The sequence below is a fragment of the Schistocerca gregaria genome, chromosome 1 (assembly GCF_023897955.1).
Source record: "Schistocerca gregaria isolate iqSchGreg1 chromosome 1, iqSchGreg1.2, whole genome shotgun sequence".
In the NCBI taxonomy this organism is placed as follows: Eukaryota; Metazoa; Arthropoda; class Insecta; order Orthoptera; family Acrididae; genus Schistocerca; species Schistocerca gregaria.
Window position 1 is genome coordinate 229,652,552 of NC_064920.1, and position 20,548 is coordinate 229,673,099.

At 42.1% G+C, this 20,548-nt stretch overlaps 1 protein-coding gene across 2 annotated transcripts in view; it reads right to left on the reverse strand.

Moving 5' to 3' along the window:
• Nucleotides 1–20,548, reverse strand: part of LOC126338067 (spastin) — a 449,984-nt gene that overhangs the window by 336,918 nt on the left and 92,518 nt on the right. The window lies entirely within an intron of this gene.

Below are 20,548 nucleotides of genomic sequence, written 5' to 3' on the forward strand. Positions count from 1 at the left end.
CTAGATTTCCGGAAGCCTTTTGATACCGTTCCTCACAAGCGACTATTAATCAGATTGCGTGCATATGGAGTATCATCTCAGATGTGTGACTGGATTCGTGATTTCCTCTCAGAGAGGTCACAGTTCGTAGTGATGGACGGTAAATCATCGAGTAGAACATAAGTGATATCTGGCGTTCCGCAAGGTGTCATAGGACCTCTGCTGTTCCTGATTTACATAAATGATCTAGGTGATAATCTGAACAGCTCATTTAGATTGTTTGCAGATGACGCTGTAATTTACCGTCTAGTAAAAACATCGGACGATCAATTCCAATTACAAAATGATCTAGAGAGAATTTCTGGCTGGTGCGAAAAGTGGAAATTGGCACTAAGCAAAGAAAAGTGCGAGGTCATCCACATGGGTACTAAAAGATATCCGATAAATTTTGGGTATACGATAAATCGCACAAAGCTAAGGGCTGTCAATTCGAATAAATACCTAGGCATTACAATTAGGAACAGCTTAAATTGGAAAGACCACATAGATAATATTGTGGGGAAGGCGAAACAGAGACTGCGCTTTGTTGACAGAACACTTAGAAGATGCGACAAACCCACTAAAAAGACACCTTACATTACACCTGTCCGTCCTCTGCTGGAATATTGCTGCGTGGTGTGGGATCCTTACCAGATAGGATTGACTGAGGACTTCGAAAAAGTGCAAAGAAGGGCAGCTCGTTTCGTGTTATCGCGCAATAGGGGTGACAGTGCCACTGATACATACGCGAGTTGGGGTGGCAGTCACTGAAACAAAGGTGCGGCGAGATCTATTTACGAAATTTCTATCACCAACTTTCTCTTCCGAATGCGTAAATATTTTGTTGACACCCACCTATGTAGGGAGAAATGATCATCACAATGGAAAATGGGAAATCAGAGATCGAACGGAAAGATTTGGGTGTTCCTTTTTCCCACGTGCCATTCGAGGGTGGCATGGTAGAGAAGTAGTATGAAAATGGTTCGTTGAACCCTCTACCAGGCACTTAAAATGTGAATTGCCGAGTATCCACGTAGATGTAGAACACATGACAGCAATTCAGTGCGTCTGAAGTATCGAAGTTTACAGGCGGACGCCGCAACAACACAACCAAAACACTGCGCACTTGCAGCGTATAGCTGTCTTTCGGAAATTTCAGAAAGGTCGAAGCTCTGGTGTGAGGCACATGGAAGCTTCGTAAGGACACACAGCTGTCTGTAGTTCAGTGACAGCAGGAAGCGTGGTGACGATGACAAAAGAACGAGAAGATTGGACTATATGCACTTCCAGAAGGTCTACAACACGACGAATTGACAAATGACAACAGTTGAAAACCGGGTGGAGGTTACAGACAGAGTGCCTCGAAGAACCGTCATGTATGGATTGCTGGAAACTAGGTTGACACCTCCACTTGCAATTTGTAGCTCACCGCTGTAGTCACAGCACAGACAACGACGCAATGTCCCATAAAATCGCACGACGGATATTGAGTGGCACTCTGGTTTTCAGCGGCTAGTTTTACTCCTGTTTGTGGCGGTTAGGTCGACGCTAACTTGTCCGTAGACCACCTGCTTGTGGGTCACGGAAAGTAGCAATCCTCTTAACACACACCGCTCCAATTCCTGTTGTCATACCCTACATGACCAGGTTACAAGATGGCATATTTCAGAAGGATGAAGCCAAGACCTCACACTCAAGTTCACACCACACACATCTTGTGGAAGGTACACATTCTTGATTGGCATGACCCATCCCGTGATTTGTCATCCATAGATCGAGTCCTGGATGCTTTAACAGCAGCCTCCAGCCAGCAATCTCTTGAGCTGACTCAGCGTGATTAGGAGGAAAGGTCATTCACCTGCTCCCCAAAGTCACATCCTAATTAACCTGACCCACTTCCACTGCCGCTCCCCCTCTCGCTGCCACGAGAAGTGTTATGCACTATAATAGCACAAGTAAGCCAAAGTGGACAATGGCATATGACATCACAAACTATTTCGAAACAACACTTGAGCCCTGGAACCTGAAGATTCTGGGTTAGACCCCCAGTATGTCCGAATATTTTAGTTTTCATGTAATTTAACTGAAATTTTGCAGGAAGTTTTGATGTTGACAATTGTGCGAGTTACTCTCAGCTTCACAGCTGCCAGGTCTTAGGTTCGAGCCCCCAGCCCGCCCCCACTCCAGTCACTATCCCCTCTTAGGGTCATAACCCCTAACCCCAGGCCATCTGACCTCCCGGCCATGGGTTCCACCCCTCCATATGTAAATATCACAATTTTCACAACAATGCTGCTACTCTAATGCTGAAAGTAAATATTGTAATTTCAGGTAAATGTTACAACAAATCAGCGAAAATCTCTCAATTTTATACAGAGAGCAAAATGCCTTCTGACGATAACTTCAATGTAGGAGCTCCTTAGATGGCAATCATAGTGGCCGCCTTGCCGAATATGATATTTGGAGGAAGACTGGATGGAGCGTACTCTGGTATGAACTTACTGATTACTTCATTTTCCCGCACAGTTTAACGCACTCCATCTCGGTAAATTGCACTTACGTATTACGACGAACATTTCCAATTCCCAATGTTACCTCGCAGTCATCTGAAGCTAAACCTACATCTATACTTTGCAAACCATACTCTGTTAGCATGTACTTACTGTTACGGAGCAGCAGTTTGAAATGAGCTACATGGTCTCACTGAAGGATTTATATACCTCTCCACACCAGAATGATGTGTGAGGTGACCTCGGAGACCCCGAGCCCAAACGTTGTTGTGAAATTACATGCCTCAGAGTTTTGAATGTTAAACTCTGTTGTGAAATTGAGACAATGACGTCGTTTTGTTACGTGAAATTATGATAGTTACTTGTGGCAACAGAGGCTACGCGTTGTCGTGAAATTTACAATATTTACATATGCAGGGGTCGAACCTAGGGCCTGAATGTAGGAGGCTGGAACCTAGGGCCTGCGGTAGGAGGCTTGAACCTAAGGCCTTAGGACGAGAGACCTGTGGAATAGGGGGCCTGGGAACTGAAACCCAAGGCCGAGAGTAACTCGCGCAATTGCCTACACTGTTGCGAAATTTCCATTAATTACATGAAAATTAAAACTTCTGCTTATGCTGGGGATCTAACCCTAAACCTTCAGACTCTATAGAGCTTAGGTGTTGTTGCGAAATAGTTTGGCGTCATATGCCCTTCTGCAGTTCGGCTCACTTGCGCTATTACTTTGCGTAACACTTGTTACGGCAGCATGGCACGAAATTCTTCAGAATGACATTCGGAGATTGCTTTTTTTTTTTTCATGTCACAAATATTACAAAAGTGTGTTCATGATTTTCAAGGTTATGTCTCATACCAATGACAGACATCAGTTCTAATAAAATTTGTGGAAATGATGTACATTTTCCATTTACACTATTATTATAAAACTCGTGTGAAACGAGCTTCACACCACTATTTACCGCAGCTAATGGTTCAAATGGCTCTGAGCACTATGGGACATAACTTCTGAGGTCATCGGTGTCCTAGAACTTCTTAAAACTTACTAACCTAAGGACAACACACACATCCATACCCGAGGAAGGATTCAAACCTCCGGCCGTAGCGGTCGCGCGGTTCTAGACTGTAGCGCCTAGAACCGCTCTTCCACCCCGGCCGGCTACCGCAGCTAAATTACAAGCTAACCTGCCAGGAATGCGAGAACTTGCCCTGTCTACAGTTATTTCTGGGGCCCAAACTTCCCACTTAAACATGACTTATTAAAAGAAGGTATGAAAAGGTACAAAGCAGTTAGCAAATTAAGGGCCGTGAGTAACCCCCGGAGAGTGTCTCACAATCACAGTGAAACAATGAGAGCCCTCAAACGTTCCCGCGCTTTGTGCTTCTATACATTTCGCAGAGTTTTTACGACTTGTTGGACCTTTCCCCAGCCCTCTCTCCCGAGGCGGCTTTGGCTTCCGCAAGCTTTTGTTCGACTGAGGACAGGTAACCGCGGTGGCAGCGGAGATAGCTCGCAGCTGGCGGCGCTGAAAGTCGCATCGATTGCCGCCAGAGGCAGAGGTTAATATTTGAGATGGCGCGACCGCGCGACGCCAAAAGTAGACCAGGCTCTGGCCACAATCCGCTGGATGAGCTGTAGCCAGCCGCGCGGATTTCTGGATGCACTCTTCCGTAAAAACCGCTCTCGCACAGCAGTATTTCAGAGCAGGCAGGTCCCCCCCCCCCCCCCCTTTCTCCCTTCTTCCGTGGATGCACTGTACTTGATGGAATGGACAAGACAAACGGCAAATGGGAGGAACAAATTGTGGGTATCGAACGTCCATACATTTCCGGAATTATGTACTCGCATAAAGCTACGCATGAAAGGACTTCACAACTCGTGGATTTCAATTTTCGAAAAAGCATCTAAACGATAACATCTACAGCGTCCTGATAAATAAGGATTCTGCGATGCGTATTTCGTGTTTTCAGTTTGCTTCAACGATGCTGAATACATTACCTTCCAGACTACTGACGCTGACAGCTGGTCTACTTATCCTTTATAAATCTGACAACGCATCAAATAAAAATAAAATTCTAATCTTATCACGACATTGAAGGGCACATGGAAATGAAACGGAAACACACACACTCTCTCTCTCTCTCTCTCTCTCTCTCTCTCTCTCTCTCTCTCTCTCTCCCTCCCACTTTTTTTCCTTACTGCCTTCGACAACTATCCCACCGTATTACTTAACAAAGCGAATCACAGACCCGGGAACTAACTTCGTCACATCGCTAGTTACACTCATGTCGCACCTGAAAGTAGGGCCAGTCAGTCTCGAAGTCAAGCATTTGAAGTGATCATGCAAACTGCCTTAGCGGACAAGCGTGAAGAGTGGACGCTAACGCTATTAACTTTCCTGACGATGAGAAAAGCAATGGAGTGGCAATGCTGTCGAAAAAGGTGACGGAACTTGCAAGGGGCAAAATGTTAAAAGTTGAGTACGTCCAGTGGGTGCAAATTACGGCGGGAAGGACACGACACTGAATGGGATGGGAACATAAATAACTACTGCAAAGAGAAAGTGGCCAAGCGCAAAAAATAAGTATTTCGTTGTGTATATTTAAATTAGTAGTTCGACAGCAAATTCTGCAGTACTGTGAACAACCAATACTTCCTCTACCGCCGATTCTTGGAACATTCGCACGCCCATGATAGTAGTAAAGAGGTAAACAATTAAAACTTCATGCCTGATGCTGGCGTTACTGGATGCAAAATTTGTGGCAAGGTCTTATGGGACCAAACTGCTCAGGTCATCGGTCCCTAAGCTTACACACAAGTTAATCTAACTTATACTAAGGACGACACACACACGCCCGAGGGAGGACTCTAACCTCCGACAGGGAGGGGAGGGGGGGGGGCGTATAGTGCCCTCCACCACACACCGCTTGGTGGCTAGTGGAATGTAGATGTAGATGTAGATGTAGAATATTTCTCACTTCTCTCCTGCCGGGTTACGAGATTAAAATAACCGTTATCCGTAACGGTCTGACTGTATCGGGTAGTCCAATGCAATAAATCTATTGGGAGGCACCCCCTCCCTCGCCTCTCACCGGATAAAGGGTGGAGTAGTGGGGAGAGGGGGAAATGGAACGTGCATTGCTTCAGCCCCAGGGCATTCGACCCCTCTCTGGAGGGGAACGTGTGATGGATAGTTCAAAATACCATCGAGGGTGAGATAGGTCAGTATTGAAAAAGGACGCACTGTGCCGGTCGTGGCCTTATGCCAAGCATGGCAGCAGTACTCTCAAGGAATGGTTTTGGAGAAACTTTGCGAAATCTGTATTAAAATCATCACATCAACTGATGATGGGGTTTCGTCGTGACATTACTCTGGACACCTTCCGTACCATTACATGCCGCTTTGTGGGTCTATTTCTTAATGAACAGTATTTACGACATTTAACAGCGCGAACCATTACAAACTAACATGTCGTTTTGAGATTTTTACTTCCTTTGAGAATTGTATAAGTATATGTAAAAGCACTGTTTCCACTCAAATTCAATCACTTACAAGGGGACTTGCAAAACTGAACTTCGTCAAATATTAATAGGGCAAGCCGAGTAATTTATTGACTGCCACGCTACACTTCAAAGAGACACGCATCTGACAGTATCTGAAATATAGATGCAACACTTCATATGATATACTGCGAACCATGGATGAAGGGCAACAGGCAGAGTCTACATTTGCGGAAAGCATTTGATACGGTGTCCCATTGCAGGCTTTTAATGAAAGTACGAGCATATGGAATAAATTCACAGATATGCGAGTGACTCGAAGACTTCTTAAGTAATACAACTCGGTATGTTGTCCTCGACGGCGAGTTTTCATCAGAGACAAGGGTATCGTCAAGCGTCCTCAGTGAAGTTTGATACGACCGCTGTTGTTCTCTATATACATTAATGATTTAGCGGATGAGGCGGGCCTGTGGTGTACGGTATGGTGTCGAAGTTTTGTGACTGTCGGATGATGTAAGACGACTTAGACATAATTTCCAGTTGGTGTGCTGCACCTAGCCCTTCATGTGGAAAAATGTAAGTTAATGCGGATGAATAGAAAGATCAAACATGTAATGTTTGGATACAGTATTACTGGCGTTCTCTTGACACAGTCAATTCGTTTTAATATCTGGGCGTAACGTTGCAAAGTGATGTGAAATGGATCTAGCATCAGAGTTGTGGTAGGGAAGGCGAATGGTCGACTTCGGTTTATTGGTAGAATTTTAGGGAAACGTGGTTCACCCGTAAAGAAGACCGCGTATAGGACGCCGGTATGGCCTATTCTGGAGTATTGCTCTAGTGTTTGGGATCAGTCCCATGTCGGATTGAAGGAAGACATCGAAGCAATTCAGAGGCGGGCTGCTAGATTTGTTATCGGTAGATTCGAACAACACACAAGTGTTACGGAGACACGTAAGTGTTACGGAGGTGCTTCGGGAAATGAAATGGGAAACCTTGGAAGGAAGGCGACGTCCTTTTCGAGAAAGTTTCATAAACTACGGTCTGAACGTTCTACCAATCGTTCAGCTCCTCGACAGCAGAAACCCAGTACTTGACTACTGAACCAGTAGAGAACCGCAGTGTGAACGTCGTCGTCATCCGAAAATCTGCGATTCCTACAAATCTTCTAAAGATTTTCGTCTGCGGTCACTATGTCTTTCCTTCCCAAACATCACCACACACGTCTGTGCTTGGTCAAATTGTTGGCACTATTTCGCTGCGGCACGATGCAACACAGCATTTGGTCCATATACCGCCCGAATTTCACTGTGAACCTGTGTGGAATTAAGACATCCTGCCCAGGAGTATCTTACTGTCCCACGTGCCCTAACTTGGGATTACATTTCCAGTTGCTGCGTCATTTCACTCCCACACTGTTATGCATATGTTATCAGTACCGCAGCAGAACTGTGTCTACCAGAGCCGGCCGCGGTGGTCTCGCGGTTCTAGGCGCGCAGTCCGGAACCGTGCGATTGCTACGGTCGCAGGTTCGAATCCTGCCTCGGGCATGGATGTGTGTGATGTCCTTAGGTTAGTTAGGTTTAAGTAGTTCTAAGTTCTAGGGGACTGATGACCACAGCAGTTTAGTCCCATAGTGCTCAGAGCCATTTGAACCATTTTTGTCTACCAGAACATGTAATCTCTTCTGACAATGCAACAGTTTTTTTTTACGCAATGGTCTTAGCGAGGGACGAGATGTGTGTGTAACTTACCAAGTCTCCTCGCAGTTTTTTTCGTGAGGAGTTTTTTTACGCGACACATACAGATGGGAATACCAAGATCGGAAGCTTTAACCCAACACAGCTGCAACAATGGGTGTCGACAATCAATAAGCGAACTCAAATAGATAGCAAATGTTGGCTGATTTTCATCAATGACGCTTTCTGCATACAAGAATAGAAGGTACAACCACGCAAGAGAAACCGATAATCCGCAGTATGAGAAACTGGAGTATCGACTGGTGCCGGCAGGCGATGGCAGGAAGCAAGGTCCGTTGAACCGACCACCACCTGTGCCGCACTGCGTATTTTGCTATAATTATTCTTGACGTCGAGTCCGTGAATGGCACGGAGTCCGAGCAACAACAGCTATTGCCAAGGTTCATGAACTCACAGGGTTCGATTCTTCAATATTTTTAACTAAACTTTTCCTGCCAAGCATCCATTGTTCTTTAAAGTCATCGACCATTCTGCGCCGGATGCCAATAGTTTTAACTGTATTCGATTATTTAGAAATACGCATCAGTTTGTTCGAGAATGGGTTCAGTCATCGTGATAACTGACAGGAAATGGGTAAAGAACAGAGAGGGTGGATATTGAAAAATACCACGGAAACATATTCATAATCAACAAAGAAATCGGTTGCTACTATTTATGTAAATAGCGTAGTGTTTACGAAGCAATGAGGAGAAGTATTCATTCGAAGGACTGGTCTGCTACCCAGCTTTTAATACACTTTAAAATACATTATCACGAGCATTTTACAGCACTCCAATTTCACAGTAACATTTAGGTAAGAATTTAACTGCCACCATTAACGGGAAGCAATAAAATTTCTTGTTGATACTTCCAATGGACATATTACACAGTGCTTCGTGGACTACAAGGATATGTAATTAACAAACACCAGGAATCATAATCTCATTCAACAGGCTACCTCTACGACTGTATTCCACAGCGTTCCTGCTTTTCATTGTTAGGGAATGCAATTTTGAAAATTTAGATTAAAAAAAAGCGATAGATATTTCAATATAGTAACGTAACCATGGAATGTGACGAAATTCGTGATAATACTGCCTTGTTATAGGGTGCGTAGAAATTGAATAGGAACGCGCTGATACATATAGAAAGTAACTTGTCGACCAGAAATGCTTCAAATGCACGCGATCTGAACGCTGACACGTAGTTACACATTGGAAGGATTGTTGGGAGTTAAACAGCAAATGAAGTTAGTAACAAGAGCGAAAATGTTTGACGCAAAACTTAGATTCTTTACTACCATTCGTTAAATATTATAAAAAAGGAGTGTAAGCTGGGCGTAAGTCTCCAACAAGCGCTTTTGCGTTTCCGCAGTGCGCTTTTGCGCGTCATGGCATCTCAGCGAAGACTCAGATAACACGATACATTCCAAGGACGAAGTACGCGCGGCGTAGACGAACCGTGGTTACTCAGTGTCCTACACGCCACAGCCCACAAACAACTGAGAACATTGTTTCTGGTGTAACGACGTAAATCTCGTGCACATGCTATAGTAATCATTGCAGGACTAAAAATTTTTTCTTCAGTTAAGCTAACGATAAAATTGCAAAAAACATAAATATAATAATAGACTAATAACAAGGACAGTTTCTCACGGATTGGATTGATTTTTTTGAAAGCACATTATGCCTTGGGGAAGGCTGGGATCCCAGGTACCACACCCTGCAGCCATTTACCCTCGTTTTGCGAACAATCGACAGAAAATCAAATTTTATTGTGATCTACTAGAGACTTCAAAACGGAGTTGTAGCGTATCGGTTAATTTATTTGTCTAATATGCTGAAGGTTGTGGATTCGAATCCCACTGAGTGCGTTTCTTTACATCTTTATCGAAACGACGGCGATTATTACTTCTGTTTAATTAATTAGTTTAAATATAATTTTTTCACTATCTTCGATTTGACTTCTTACTTTTTGTTATTTGATATTTTTGTTCCTGTTATTTTATTCGGTATTTATACTGTATTACTCATTTTGCTTTAATTTTGTTCCGATGACGACACCTTCATTTAAAACTCCGTCTTCCTTGTTTTGTCCATGGTGCGAGAATTTATGTTTTAAATGTTTGTATTACAATTACCATTCAATAAAAGGCACGTTCAGTAAGGAAGGATAAATGTTTGACATCACTCCACAGCCTATATAAATAGATTACTTCGTCCTTCGTATAATGTCCGATAGATTGGTACCTTCAAAAGTTGAAATATTGATACATAAATTGTTTACAATTACATGCACAAAGACTCCAAATGAAAAACAAATAAAAGGAAACAAGAAATGAAAGCAAATGTAAAAGTTAATACATGATTAAAATGACGTGCCAAAGACTTAAAAATAGTAACTATATTTCAACCAATTAATTAAATAAAAATAATGATCTCCGCAGTCGCTTCGATAAACATGAAAAATATACCCAACGGAATTGAACCTACAACTGTCAGCATACCACTCACCATACGCTATGATGCCGTTTTCAAATCAATGTAATTTTCAATACTCTTGTCAACCACAAGGAACTTATTTGTTTTTCTTTTCTTTCGATCACTCGCAAACGATCGTTCATCAGGGTGAATGGCTGCAGTGTTTGACACCTAGGACCCCAACCTACACCGCCGTATAAGTGGTTTATCCTATCCCTGACAAACACTCCTTAGTATGGCGGAAGCAAGAGACAGGCAGGTAGAAGAAGAAGAAGAAGAAGAAGAAGAAGAAGAAGACATGAAAACGATGCACAGAAGGACAGAATTACGCTACTAAGAACAGTTAACTTCTGAAATTGGTATCATAAAGAAGGATATTGCGATATACAAACCACAATGTATGAACTTGAACCATGCCAATATCGAGTGCGTGCGTCTTCCACCTGGGAGAAGGTAATATTGATTACATGTTTAGGTCGCTTAGTATTACTGTTATTGACGCTCTTACTGAATTACGATCAGGCAGGGTCGTTACATACCGTTTTCTTTGGGAAACGAAAACAAAACATGAACTGTTATTGTAGCGTAATACCGAAAAAAGCATTTCCACACATTTCTGAAATGGCTCTGAGCACTAAGGGACTCAACTTCTGAGGTCATTAGTCCCCTAGAACTTAAAACTAGTTAAACTTAACTAACTTAAGGACATCACACACATCCATGCCCGAGGCAGGATTCGAACCTGTCACCGTAGCGGTCTCCTGGTTCTAGACTGCAGCGCCTAGAACCGCACGGCCACTTCGGCCGGCCACATATCTGAAAGCACCGTCGAAATTATCAAACAGTCGTACAATGGAATATGCGTAACGTATAAATGTGTTAAGCACGGTATTCAAATTTTTTGTAAACGTCCCTACGGCAATGCCTGTAAATAGCGCTACCGTTCTGCCTGTAACCATTTGTGGTTTGCAGTTGAACCATTCAAAAGCGCTGGCAGGTGTCAGATTTTCTTAAGCTGACTGGGTTGTGAAGTGTCTTAGTAGTAAAGAACAATGCATTAAAACTTCATGCATAATGCGATATTTTTCACGCATCTCACTGTTTATGCTATCACATCTCCTGAAGGTAGGTGGTTCTTAACAGCGAGAATTGCGAATAAACCAGATGTTTATTCAGCATGTCACTGATTTCGGGTTAATATTCATTTACGAATCAACAAATACGTCCCAAGTTAAATGCACGTGCGATACAACATTATTTAATGTAGATACATGCGTGTTCGCTCCCTAGTCAACATTACTGATGTTTGTTAACGATTAAAGCATGCTGAGAGTATGCAAGGGTTTTATTCAATTAATGTGTATTTAAGTATGGCTAGATGTTGACCATTTATTGCCGAGTTCATACTACTTTAGGAGTACCTAGACGTCATGCACAGTAGTTTTTACTAGTATTTTGAAATTTAAAAACTGAAGACAATGGAATGAAACTTAAACCATAAAATTAGTATATAGTGCCATCGATATGGAAAAAAAACTGTGGAATACATAGTCGAGCGTGTATTGAATTTTAACTTACGTACTAAATTACGCGTAATTATGATTTTAGGTACACTGTACTACCATAGTACTAAAAATAAAAGGTAAAAACAAATTTTATTCTTTTAATTACTAATGTGTTGGAACAGTATTCCATGAGTATTAACTAATTTGTTGTTTTGTTTTCCCAGAACTAAATTTTTCTTCCAATAATTTACCAATGTATTACATGCCCGTTTTATACATTTAATACATTTCTGAATACGTGGCAAGCTCCATGTTATTATTCATTTATATTTCGTTCTTGTAGCTGTAATACTGGATGAGATAATCAGACGTATGCATGCAAACACGTCGGTTGAGGGACATTAACATTAAAGATTTGCACGTCATTTGTCTTCTGAACACATCAAAATATTCCAACTCCATAATCCTGTTGACTTTGAGTGTCCTTTACATCTTATTTGGTTTTCTGTCTTTTCTTTGTTATTCTGGCCTCCTTTCTCATGCTTTTAGCAGCTTTTTCAGCTTCAGCGAAACGTTGCCTATCCAGTCGTAGCAGCCCACTTTTCATGGTGTTCTCAGTTTTGATGCCTTTTCTGCTTATGGTTTCTAATTTGCTTGTTACTCCAGCAATAAAACGTATTGTGGCGTCCAGCACACCAATTTTAAAAGCTGTCAAGCCAACAAAAACGTAAGTAGACTCAAGTAACCTACTTCTATCAACAGAAAGATCGATTACAATAAATCCCTGCTCATAGCATGGCCAATATGTTGAAGGGTATTACACAAACGAGTTTCTATTGAATAGTCGGCGGCAAAATTAAATAATTAGACATTGTAGGCAAGGTTTTGTAGTTGAAAATAGTGTGGCAGCAAGGCATTCACGCGCCGCATCTGTTTTACGGAGGCATTTAAACACGAAAATGATGAGGTACTATACAGAAATATTTACAGAATTAGGAAAAATCTTAATTTTATCAAATAAAAAAATATTTCCAGTTTTTGGACCTCCATGACGTCTAGGTCTCTTAATTATAGGAATAAACGTGCAGTAGTTCCACACATAATAAGCAACAGCGTTACACAGGAAAAAAAATCTTCTCTGGATTACGATGAGTCGCCCAGAAGGAATTTATGGAACTCACTTTCAAATTTAGCTTTTCTATCTGTGAAGCAGTTTCACGAGAATACGTGCCAAACATTAAAAATGTACCCTACAAAGTCAATGTCGTGCTTGGAAGAAAAAAAAAAAAAAAACACGCTGCTTTAACACGTTTGTTCCGCATCATGTTCAAGTGCCTTCTCAACTAAGGAAACAATGACTTTGCTTAGATACAATGAAGAAATGATGTTAAGGTCTACGTGTTACCCAGTGTCCAGTCGCAGCTGTGAGCAAGGTCCTCCATGTCGTTTTATTCTTTTGAATGCCTCCAAGTAACAATTTTCCGCTTCTTGCCTACCGCCAAGTTTAATGATGTAGGGGACCTTGGAAACTTTCGCACGAAAAGGTTCACAAGCGTATTCAGCACACTCCAAATTGTGACGAGGTGGCAATCTCACGCTCACATACACTACAGCCTTAGAGGACTTTACCCAAACCATTCCTTTTATACTACTTTAGACAGAACAGATTACGTATTTACGAACAGAAGACATCCGGAAATGTCTTGTAATTAATGGGCTACAGAAAATTCAGGGAATACGTTAAGTCTGGGAACACTTTTAATTATTTATTGCACAACAGAGCAGATGCCACACACTGAATTTCGAAGAGAAATTCTGAAAGGGTTTCTTTTTAATTTTTTACAAGCATTCGATATGCGAATCATGAGTGACCCGGCAGATGTCAATACGGTAATCGAATTCTTGCCGTACTCGTCCCAACATGGCATCGTCGAATGTGGCAGTCGCTTCCCACATTCTCTCCCAGAGCTCTGCTACAACACGTGGTAGAGGCGCTACATACACCAGATCTTTAATGTGTACCTACAGAAAAAAGTCACACGGAGTGAGATCTGATGATCGGGGAGGCCATTTCATTTGTTTTTGTCGAACTCCAACACACAGAAGGCTTGCTCCGCACCTGAATTCGCCATGTTTCCGACTAGCGCTGACTATACGCAAACTACCAAACTACGCTGTTGGGTATGCATGAAAAAAAATAAAACTTTCAGTGTTTCTCTTCAAAATGACGTATGTATGACATCTGTACAACGTTTGGTTGTTGGGCAATAAATAATTCAAAGTGTTCCCGAATTTTATGTACCTCCTGTATATCATTATTTGAATGAAGTATTGTAGCTAACATGGGAATCGTACGAATTTCCTCTCATCGATTTGACTCATATTGACAGGGTGTGCAAAGCACGACTACGACTTCATCATGAGGAAACAGAAAGACGCAAGTCTTAACCGTTTTTTGAGAAAATCGAGTTTCAAAATTTTATGCGTGCTTATGTAGTTTGTATGATCGCACGACCAAGTAAGTGATTTTTCGTAAGCGTGAGAATTCTGGCTCAAATGGCTCTGAGCACTATGGGACTTAGCTACTTGAACCTAAAGACATCACACACATCCATGGCGGAGGCAGGATTCGAACTTGCGACCGTAGCGGTCGCTCGGTTCCAGACAAGCGCCTAGAACCACTCGGGGCTGTGAGGATTCTGGATCGTATCTCACTGCCAGTGCATTTTTTTTTATTTCCACGTAATTAAAAAAAGTTTTATTATGGCTGTGCAGATGATCAATATTTAATGATTCGTTTGTAATTTTCAAAATCCTTCTCTTGGAAGGAGGAGAAAATTTTTTTCGTAAGGGTACTAAAACAAGATACACGACAACTTTCAATTACATCAGTGTAGCCATATTATTTATATCATTCTAACTACATTTGTGGAAAGTATAGTGTGTAACCTATAGAGCACTGCACGAATCAGGCTGATGATGTTCGTAGAAACATGGCAACCAATAATTGTGACATACAACGCATGTAAGAAGGGCCGAATTTTTTGCATGTGTTTTTTTTCAATTTGTATTGCAAAATAAACTTGGTTTACGTTTCTAAACGGTTCTCTATCGTCAAATAATTCTGTCGGGTACTGCACTTATTTGTTGTTAGTATTACAGGGAAAGAATGAAAAAAAAAAAAAGCACTGGAAGCTAGATTCGTTCCAGAGATACCGCGATTATGAAACTAACCGCTTACTGGTTCCGCTGCAACTCCTTGAATGCCAGCGACCGTACGACGTATATAAACATGCCTAAAATTTTGTGACTATTTTCTTGAAAAAGGTTGCAAATTGAGTGACCCTGTTTACATATTTTTAAGTCCTATTCGTGTCCTACACATCCCATCAGCATGAATCAAAAATATGAGAGGAAATTCGTACGACCCCCTGGCAAATATTAGGTATGAAGAAAGGATATCTTGCAAAAGGGGAACGATTTTCTGTAAGAGAATTCGCACACATCGAAAATATATTACAGCAGTCTCCTTATGTACTGTGACGCAAAAACAGTTCACTGCTGCAAGTTACAGTCTCTAATAATAGTCTATGATAAATGTTCTGCTTTTAACTTCTTATGAGCGTAGCCGAACAGGCACATAAAACTGGTCTAGCTATCTTACTACTCATCAAAGTATTAGTGCTCCTCAGCCCCCGTCCTCCGAATATCATAAAGTTCACCTCTTATCTTTGCTTCTGAGATCCTTCGTCTCTCGTCAGTTACGGTGTACACGAACGCCTTGATTCTGCCTTACGCTAAGTATTCTCAAACAGGCTACTTGACGCTATCTCCCTACTAAGTGGCATGAATGACATCCCAGGGATCCTGTGCACTATGAGAACACATAAAAGTTGAAATCGTGTAACGTGGAGCACTCTGAATGACGGCGGTTCTAAACCCTGTTCTGCCTTTCACATTTACGTTTTAAGCGGTTTCCCTATATCACTAATGGCTTTGAAAATGCTGCCTATCCGACACTATGCTTCATCTTTAATGGCCCCCATCTTCCTTATGAACTAGCCACACTTCGCAACAATTTTAAGGAGATAAGACATTACTCACTGAAATCAACAACTTCAGTTAGCGAACAGTACAAAAAATATAGTTAAAACATTTCTGTCAAAATGAAGTACATCCCAAGGCAGTCATTCCACTGGAACAGCAAAGTCATGCGATAATAGAGTGACGCCAGTACACACAAGTGTAAGAACTATGTCATCTCTGCGGCTGGGTAGAAGTTACCATAGTCTTGAAAGCTTTGCTTTCGTTCCCTCGAAATCGTGTATACTGCTATGTGCGCGAAGCTGGTACCGACCTTCATTGAAATTATTCGTCTACGTAATGGCATGCAACATTTTTTATCATGTACACAAACTCGGGAATTATGATAGTACAGTTCTTAACATATTTCCATTACAACTGCTATATTCGGAGTTACTCTCTTATCGAGTCGTCACGCAATCACACCACGGTGAACACTGAGGCTAAGATGCTGAATGCGGCCGTAAACGCAGGACAGTATTACATACACACTACATGAGAATTATAACTTTCGAGAGCGTTTTAACAGAAAGTTGACAGCATTAAAGATTCATGTTACAGATCGATCTAGAAATTACTTACTGTGAATAAGTTAGGCCTACCTTGGAAACATGAAATTCATTCGAAACGTGATCATACACATTCAGATAGATAATTACAGTCGAAATCTGTACAGTCACAAAAATCCACAACAATTTCAAAGGATGTTTTCGTAGATTACGTCTCACACCCTCGTTAGATCAGAATCTACGAATAAGTGGTTCAGACTATAACATCTATATACTAGCTATCTAGCTGTCACACACTTAACTGTTACCGCTGGGCAAGTATGTTGTTACAATAGGAAAAAAATGGCTCTGAGCACAATGGGACTTAACTTCTGAGGTCATAAGTCCCCTAGAACTTAGAACTACTTAAATATAACTAACCTAAGGACATCACACACTTCCATGCCCAAAGCAGGATTCGAACCTGCGATCGCGCGGTTCCAGACTGTAGCGTCTAGAGCCGCTCGGCCTCCCCGGCCGGCTTGCAATAGGAACAGTGGGACATAGTGAGGGGCTGTCTGTAGAACATCCAGCTTTATTTTCTTAGAGATAAACGACACACACACACACACACACACACACACACACACACACAGTCTTCTTCATCATATCATTTTCATCGACACGCAAGTCGCCGAAGTGGCGTCAACCAAAAAGTCTTAAGCCAGGCGATCGGTCTACCGACGGGAGGCCCTAGCCACATGACATTTCATTTCAGTTGAGGTCGCTAACACAAATTTCTGTTGTGTTCATACTCACTACACTTCGCGCCAAAATCCTGGATTAAATCCCATACCTGTCCAAGGTGTCTCGTGGTACGAGAGCGAGAGAGACTGTTGATGCGACCGCCGGATGTCGAAATTAAGCTCGGCGGCCACTTTACTGCTATTCGAGAGGATGTACTGGCACAAGATTTTACACTCGCATTTAATTAAAAAGACAAATACGGTACTAAACTCTACACGCAATCATTGCAGTCACTTAAAGTGGACAGATCCACTAAAGACACAACAACAACAACAACAACAACACCACTTCGCGAAGCAAAGATACCAATGTGGGCGGAAAAGAAACCTTTTCCGATTAGGAGCCTTAAAACAACCCCTCTAGGTTTCCCAGTATTTATATGAAATCTTATGCCACTGCTAGCTAAGTCTTAGCTTGTAGAAGAAACAAACCCAGTTCTTAATTTTCAACTTTTTCTCATCCCGCGAATACGTAATTGGCATTCGGCTGAAAATTATCACGTTTAATCCGGTCGATTCTCTACCCGCATCAAGCCGAAAAAATCCGTCACCATTCGATCGCCCTCGCTTGCCATCGAGAGTAAAGTCTCTGGCAGCCGAGACTGTTATGGTGTCCTCCTCCAGAATTATTTTCGAAATATGGTCTGAACTCAGACGTGCGGAGTAGGACTGTTGATATTTCTAAAAATGTGAGGAATCTGATATATCGATATTAAAAAAATTATCATTCTCTGTTCTCGATGTACCTATATCAACGGAACATATATCGATGTACGAGCCTATAACAATATAGGTTGCATATTGTAAATATACTGCCGGTTTAAGAGCTGTACATTTAAATATTTATTTATTATTGGATATTCTATACGTCAGCGAGCTACCTACCTGTCTATCCTCCTTACAGCAAGAATTTAAAGGAAAACGACGCACATTCAAGCCTGGCGATAACCACTTTGTTAACGATGGTAACTGCTTGTAAGTGACACAATACAAGTTGTCTGATGGGTCCGTTGTTCCGTTTCGTCACATACTGGAATTGTCCGGAACACCTCATGTCGACTTTCCTGTTTTTCCATTTCTGTCAACGCCAGCGACATGGCAGTTGTGTCAAAACTGCGTGGTGAAGCTAAACGTTGCAGTTTCTATTAGTAGTCCCGATGATCTCAGATTTTTCCCTCAAACGCCTGCGACCACCGCAAAAACCTATCTTGTCATTCAGATTTTTGTTCACTATCTTCAGGAACTGTTTCAGAAGAGTGCCGATGTGAAAAATAAGCACTCTAGTTGCGTTAAAAATTGTTTTTGATGCTATTGGAGCGCTATTTCTTCACATCGGAGATTATCTTATTCCATTCACATCGCCCCCCCTCCCCCAGTGCAATAAGACTACTACTTTTATGCCACCTACACTTGCTTCATAGGAGGGTTGGAACTTAAATAGTGGCAAATATTTATTCACAGCCGATACGACGACTTACATGCTTGCACCTGTTACTGTCTTTCAAAGTAGTCACCAGTGACGGCAGACCGTCAATACACAGTATTACTGTTCGTTTTTGGAGAATCACCTGCGACCAGCTTTGCAAAGAAGCGGCGACATTTTCTGCGCAACCCACCCATCATTTTGCACGACAATGCGCGGGAGGATACAGCGCAAGCTGTGTCTGCTCTGTTCGGTCGATGGGACTGGGAAGTACTGTACCATCCACCGTACTCCCCGGATTTAAGTCCTTGTGACTTTGGTTTGATTCCGAAGATGAAGGAACCACTTCGTGGCATTCGCTTCAGAACTGTTCTAGAGATTCAACAGGCAGTAGACCGCTCCATTCGCACCATCAACAGAACAGGCTCTGCTAACGGTATACTACGCCTTCCACATCGCTGGCAACGGGTTCTACACAACGCTGGTGACTATTTTGAAGGACAGTAACAGGTGCAAACACGTAACTCTTTTGTATGAATAAATAGTTACCACTATTGAAGTTACAACCCTCGTACATTCAGAGAGAAAGACTGGACGCGATGAAATCTCAAAAGTACTAAGATTCCTTAGACTCTTTCATACAGTGAACATAAAAATACATTCTACTACGAGGGTAATCCCAAAATTAAGGCCTCCTATTTTTTTATAAGTACACAACTCTGTGTGGCACTTGGTCATACTGTTATGAAGAGTGCTTCACGCGCTGTGTGTAAACATGCGTACGCCTCGCTGAGGCGCTCAGCCTTGGCTTGGCAGCCGTTGAGAATGGATCTCCCGTTGATTGTTACCGCCAAGTGCGAACTGCGCGCAGTTATTCGGTTTTTGAGCGCAAAGGGCACTGACCCGTTTGAAATCCATCGTCAATTGACGGAAGTGTATGATGAGTCGTGCATGGATGTCAAAAATGTTCGTAAGTGGTGTAGAGAGTTAGCAGCTGGTCGGACCGAAATTCACGACGAACAAAGGAGCGGGAGACTGTCAAATTCAGAGGGGACAGTGCTGAAGATTGAGCGAACATGCGTGCAGATCGGCGGTTCACCCTGGATGATCTCTGCACGTTGATTCCTGTGTTTCCCGAATCACCGCTCACAGAATTTTAACGGAAACATTGAACTACCGGAAGGTGTGCGCAAGATGGGTGTCACGCATGCTGACTGAGGACCACATGCGGCAACGAGTTGATGCTTCCCGCGCATTTTTTCACCGCCTTGCACCCGAACAGGACAACTTTCAGGGCTGAACTGTTACGGGTGACGAAACCTGGGAATACCACTTCACACCTATGACCAAGCAACAATCACGCCAGTGGCGGCATTCTTCTTCGCCAAAACCGCGAAGGTGGCGGCGGGCTGGGAAAAAAAAAACTGCCACAGCGTCTACAAAAATACATGCACAGAAATTGTGATTTTGTCGAAAAATAGCTGTAAACTGATGTAAACCATTGTAGAAATAAACAGGTCTATGTACTTATAAAAATAGTAGACCTTACTTTTGGGATTACCCTCGTACAATTTCAAAAGAACTTCAAATATTTACCGAGACTTATATTTATATCTGAGTAATGTTATCACACGGCCGATTCGTCCAGCTCGCTTTACTTTATGGGATGCATTTGTTCAACTCAGCGCTGTGAATTTATTAATTCATGTGAATTTGCTGCATTCACAGCTGCAGCTATACTCTGCAGTTTACTATGAAGAATATGGCATAGTATTTTTTTACTACACCATAAATATTCAAGCTTTTCCCAGTTTCATTAACACTTTGAAGAGGGAAGAATTGTTTCTTATAATCTTATGTGCAAACTTCTGAAGATGTTTAGATTTATGTTTTTATGTCCTAAGGAGATTTTCGTGAGATGTAAGGCGACGTCTTCGAATGTCGTATGTCTCAATACTTTTGTGCTCTCTCACGAGAGGCCAACAGCAGTTGTAACT